The sequence below is a fragment of the Arachis ipaensis genome, chromosome B9, assembly GCF_059453495.1.
Source record: "Arachis ipaensis isolate K30076 ecotype BB chromosome B9, ASM5945349v1, whole genome shotgun sequence".
Classification (NCBI taxonomy): Eukaryota; Viridiplantae; Streptophyta; class Magnoliopsida; order Fabales; family Fabaceae; genus Arachis; species Arachis ipaensis.
Window position 1 is genome coordinate 80,185,267 of NC_142444.1, and position 6,291 is coordinate 80,191,557.

General features: G+C 38.7%; 1 pseudogene; it reads right to left on the bottom strand.

Annotated features, from left to right (window-relative positions):
- Window positions 1–3,554: 3,554 nt before the first annotated feature.
- Window positions 3,555–4,154, bottom strand: LOC148545149 (uncharacterized; annotated as a pseudogene).
- Between the last annotated feature and the right edge of the window lie 2,137 nt (window positions 4,155–6,291).

Sequence of the window (6,291 nt, forward strand, 5' to 3'; positions counted from 1 at the left end):
GAAAGATAAGAAGATATTTTAGAAATTAGTTTTGAAAAAGATTTGATTTTTAAAATCTCAATTAATGACTTGATTCATAAGAAATCACAAGATATGATTATAGAACTTAAAGTTTGAATCTTTCTTAACAAGCAAGTAACAAACTTAAAATTTTTGAATCAAAACATTAATTGTTATTATTATTTTTGAAAATTTTATATAAAAATAAGAAAAAGATTTTTGAAAGATATTTTTGGGATTTTTGAAAATAACTAAGAATTTTGAAAAATATTTGATTTTTGAAAAAGATAAGATTTTCAAATTGAAAATTTGATTTGACTCATAAGAAACAACTTGATTTTAAAATTTTTTGAAAAAGTCAACTCAAATTTTCGAATTTGATGAGAGAAAACGGGAAAGATATTTTTTTGATTTTTGAAATTTTTATGAAAAACATGAAAATTATGCAATGCATGAAATTTTTAGATCAAAACAATGAATGCATGCAAGAATGCTATGAATGTCAAGATGAACACCAAGAACACTATGAATGTAAAGATGAACATCATAGACACAATTTTGAAGAATTTTTAATGCAAAGAAAACATGCAAGACACCAAACTTAGAATTCTTTAATGCTTACGCACTAAGAATTCAAGAATGCATATGAAAAACAAGAAAAGACACAAAACAAAAAATCATCAAGATCAAACAAGAAGACTTACCAAGAACAACTTGAAGATCATGAAGAACACTATGAATGCATGAAATTTTCGAAAAATGCAAGATGCATATGCAATTGACACCAAACTTATAACATGACTCAAGACTCAAACAAGAAACAGAAAAATATTTTTGATTTTTATGATTTTCTAACTTTTTTTTTGGATTTTTTTGAAAATTATATGAAAAAGAAAAAATAAGGATTTCAAAATTTTTAACATGAATTCCAGGAATCTTGCATTCTTAGTCTAAAGCTTCAGTCCAGGAATTAGACATGGCTCACTAGCCAGCCAAGATTTCAATGAAAGCTCCAGTCCAAAACACTAGACATGGCCAATGGCCAGCCAAGCTTCAGCATGTAATTCAGACATGACATGCCTGACATACCCTACAGTCGTATAACAGCTGATGGTTGGAAGCCTCAGTCCAAAAGAATTTAGACATGGCTTTACAGCCAGCCAGGCTTCACATGCTTCATGAAACACTAGAATTCATTCTTAAAAATTTTGAATCTAAATTTTTTTCGAAAACAGGTGAGAAAATTTTGAAATATTTTTGAAAAGAAAACAAAAAGAAAATTACCTAATCTGAGCAACAGGATGAACCGTCAGTTGTCCATACTCGAACAATCCCCGGCAACGGCGCCAAAAACATGATGCCAAGACCATGGTTCACAACTCCGTGTAACTAACCAGCAAGTGCACTGGGTCGTCCAAGTAATACCTTACGTGAGTAAGGGCCGAATCCCACGGAGATTGTTGGTATGAAGCAAGCTATGGTCACCTTGCAAATCTCAGTCAGGCAGATATAAATTGATAATGGTGTTTTCAAATAATAATTAATAGAATAGGGATAGAGGTACTTATGTAAATCATTGGTAGGAATTTCAGATAAGCGAATGGAGATGCTTTTCGTTCCTCTGAACCTCTGCTTTCCTGCTATCTTCATCCAATCAGTCTTACTCCTTTCCATGGCTGGCTTTATGCAAGGGCATCACCGTTGTCAGTGGCTACATCATCTCCTCTCAGTGAAAAATATGCTCACATGCTCTGTCACAACACGGCTAATCATCTGTCGGTTCTCGATCATGCTGGAATAGGATTCACCCTCCTTTTGCGTCTGTCATTAACGCCCAACAATCGCGAGTTTGAAGCTCGTCACAGTCATTCAATCATTGAATCCTACTCGGAATACCACAGACAACGTTTAGACTTTCCGGATTCTCTTGAATTCCGCCATCATTCTAGCTTACGCCACGAAGATTCCGGTTAAGAGATCTAAGAGATATTCATTCTAACTTATTTCATGTAGAACGGAAGTGTTTGTCAGGCACGTGTTCATAGGGGAGAATGGTGATGAGCGTCACACATAATCATCACCTTCATCACATTCTTGGGTGCGAATGGATATCTTAGAAGCGAAATAAGATGAATTGAATAGAAAACAGAAGTACTTTGCATTAATCTTTGAGGAACAACAGAGATCCACACCTTAATCTATGGAGTGTAGAAACTCTACCGTTGAAAATACATAAATGAAAGGTCCAGGCATGGCCGAATGGCCAGCCCCTCTGATCTAAGAACCAGGCGTCCAAAGATGATCAAAAGATTCAAAGATGGTTCAAAAGATGCCTAATACAATAGTAAAAGGTCCTATTTATAATAAACTAGCTACTAGGGTTTACATGAGTAAGTAATTGATGCATAAATCCACTTCCGGGGCCCACTTGGTGTGTGTTTGGGCTGAGCTTGAGTGTTGCACGTGTAGAGGTCTTTCTTGGAGTTGAACGCCAGCTTTTGTGCCAGTTTGGGAGTTCAACTCTGGTTTTGGCTCCTTTTCTGGCGCTGGACGCCAGATTTGGGCAGAAAGCTGGTGTTGAACGCCAGTTTACATCGTCTATTTTTGGCCAAAGTATGGACTATTATATATTGCTGGAAAGCCCTGGATGTCTACTTTCCAACGCAATTGAAAGCACGCCATTTTGAGTTCTGTAGCTCCAGAAAATCTACTTTGAGTGCAGGGAGGTCAGAATCCAACAGAATCAGCAGTCCTTCTTCAACCTCTGAATCTGATTTCTGCTCAAGTCCCTCAATTTCAGCCAGAAAATACCTGAAATCACAGAAAAACACACAAACTCATAGTAAAGTCCAGAAATGTGAATTTAACATAAAAACTAATGAAAACATCCCTAAAAGTAACTAGATCCTACTAAAAACATACTAAAAACAATGTCAAAAAGTGTATAAATTATCCGCTCATCATTAAGCTAACCAAAGATTCAATTTGGGATATATAATAGTTTTTCCGCTTAAAGTGAGTAAAATATAGAACAAATGGGATTTAAAGGCTCAAAGTGGCTAACAAAGGTAATTGAGAGGGTAGGTTTAATTTGGATAAGTGAGTTTAAACAAATAATGGTCTCAATCATATGCAAGCATACAAATATAATAAACATTGGACATATAGGATGAAACAAAATATAGATTACAATCATAAAGAAGTAAACACATAAGAATAAAATAATTATGGTTAAATAATGTAACCATGCATAAAGGCTCAAATTTCACAGGTTGTGTGTTCTTTAGCTTAAAAAAAATCATGTTCCAAATATAACTTCAAGCCAATTTAACATAAAAGTTTTAATTAAAGTTAATGAAATTTTGTTCCATGAATAGGGTCTTAGAGGAAAACTTATTGTCTTTTCAATCAAGTAGAACATGCATGCAACTAACCTATTACTATGCAATTTATCCTATTCAATAAAAGAAAAACTAACTAAATATCCTAATTTATTGGTGTTTAGGGAAGAGAAATTACCTCCGAAAGTCAGGTACTGACCAACCTCCCTACACTTAAGGCTTTGCACCGTCCTCGGTGCCATCTGTCAAGAACAAAGGTGGGCTGGTAGCAGTGTCTCCACAGTCGGGACCATCATGGCTTCCTACGCTGGTAAAAGAAGTGGAGTCCGGGGTGTCTGAGTCCTTGAATTTTCCCATAATCAGCTCCTTGAGGTATGTGAATCGGCGCTTGTTACGACGCTCTCTCATCTTAGCTTTGTGTTCCTGCCGATCCAACCTTTCGAGTATCCGATGGAGCAGTTGGTCTGTTGTAGGTGCTTGTGGTGTTCAAGAAGAAATATCTTCAACCAGTTTAGTAGGATGGCTTGTGGCGGCTGGTGTAGGTCTGATGTATTTCCCGTTAGGGACATACTAATCATCCCGTGGGAGCATGGCTTTGGTGTCCCCAGCTCTATAGGAAATTCCGGCTGCTGAGATAAGATCTGAGACCAAGGCGGGAAAAGGTAAGTTGCCCGTAATTTGTACATGTCCCATGGCATTCCGGATGTGTCTTGGTAGGTTCAGAGGTTGGTCTGTAAGGATGCACCATAGTAGAATGGCCATGTCCGCAGTGAAGGAGGACTTGTGAGTGCTCGGAAAGACGTAATGGGACATGATCTGTGCCCATACGCGAGTCTCGAAGGTAAGTGCTGAAGCCGATATTCCCTTAGGGCAGGTACGATGGTATCCGTAGATCCAACGGCTGCCAGGTAGTGCGATAACTCTGATAACGGCGTCCCAGTCAAATTGGTACATCTGGCGCTTGAGTGCGGCTTCTTGAAAGGCATCCAATCCTTTTTGAATAGGGGGAAGACCTAGAGCTTTTTGAATGGCCTCTTCTGTAATGGGGACTTGCTTCTGACAGACAAAGACAGACTGCAGGGTTGGCAGGTGGAAGTTGGAGTAGAACTCGACTACCTAAGAAAGATTGACCTGCCTCGGCTGTCTCTGTAGGAAACCTCATTGTCTTTGTGCAATTTGTGGCTCAACAAAGGTAGTGATATGGTTCGGGAGGAGAAGAAGGTATTCCTTGTTGTAACTCCTTTCTGCCAGGATGGGGAACATCTGCTCACAGTAGCGATTGGAAAATCGAGCAATGTCCTTTGCTGGGAAGGCTTTTTCTTTATCATCAACCTTTATAATTCTGTTAGTTCTTTTTGTTGAGGGTTTAACAACAGTTGAAGAGGGCTCTGCCACTAATGATCTTTTTGTTCCTCTTCTTGCTGGTGGTTTGGGAGTAGCTTTCTCTTTTCCTTTCTTGGTGGCCATCCTGAAAAAGGAAAAAAAAGAAAGTAACGTAAATTCAAAGAGATAAAGCAAGGAAGAGGGTTGTATAAGTGATAAACAATGCACGGTAAAGAGGATGTTGTTAACACATGGTCATGACTACGTGTGAAAAGTTCATCAATGGAAATATAGCAAGTGCATTGGAGGATAATTAAATGCAAGGGGTTTATTGGCATGCAGGCAAAGGCATGAGTAGCATATATTAAGCATTTAATTAGTTGAATGTGTTATCACTCGTAACAAACTAGCCATCACGTTTGTATTGAAAATTAAATTCAAATAATACAATAGTAAAGGGAATTTGTGAAAAGTAAGCGTTGGATATTAGAGTAGAATAACGTAGAAAAGTGCATAATGCCATATGGGCATTTTCACAAACACATAACATGCATGGTAAATAAGGTATAGAAAGTATTAAAGTGAATATGCAAGCAACCCTTTTAAAAAGGTATATAATTGCCAAACAATTTTACAACAATTCACAAGCATATAATGAGAAATAATGACTCAAATAAATTTTTAACTCCAAGTAAAAAGGAAAAAGAAAGAAGAAGAAAATATGGATAATGAAAGTAAAAAGAAAAGAAAAGAAGATAACATATAAAAAAAAAAGAATAATAGAAAAGTAAGGGGGGAAGAAGAAAAGAAAACCTTGTTAATGGGGGTGAGAGAGAGAGAGATAGAGTAGAAAGTGAGAAAGAAGGAAGAAGGAAGAAGGAAGAAATAAGGAGGGAAAAGAGAAAATAGGATTTGGGGAAAAGAAAGATAAGATAATTGGCAAATCAGGGAAGCTGTGCGGCGCAAGCGACGCGGTCGCGTGGGGCACGCGGTCGCGCGACTTGCACTTAAATTAATAGACGCGGTCGCGTCGGTCACGCGGTCGCGTGACCCGTTTTATGCTACTGGCGCGAGGGCAGCTTCACACTTGCACAACTCTCTGTTCAAACTGTTATTGCGCCAAATGTTGGGTGACGCGATCGCGTGGGGTATGCGATCGTGTGAGTGGCCATTAGAAGGATATGACACGGACGCGTGAGCCATGTGTCCACGTGGGAAGAATTGTGCATTCAGCGCCAATCCAGCACAACTCTAGCACAACTTTCGGTCGTGCACCCTTTTCACGTCGAATTCCAGGGCACGCGGCCGCGTGAGTGATGCGGTCGCGTGGGAGGCCAATGTTCCCACTCGATGCGGACGCGTCAGTGACGCGATCGCTGGGGCGATTTGTGCCACGGGCACGCCTCCAGCCACCTTCTCGCGTGACTCTCTGTTCATTTTATTATTTTCTCCAATCACCTGCGACGCGGACGCCTCAATAATGCGGTCGCATCGCGAAAATTTTTTTTTTTAGAAATAATAAAAGTATGTAAATACAGATGCACGAAATGTACTAATAAAGAGAAGAGTTATTGAATAGGAAAACTAGGAATAAAGAAAAGAACGATCATACCATGGTGGGTTGTCT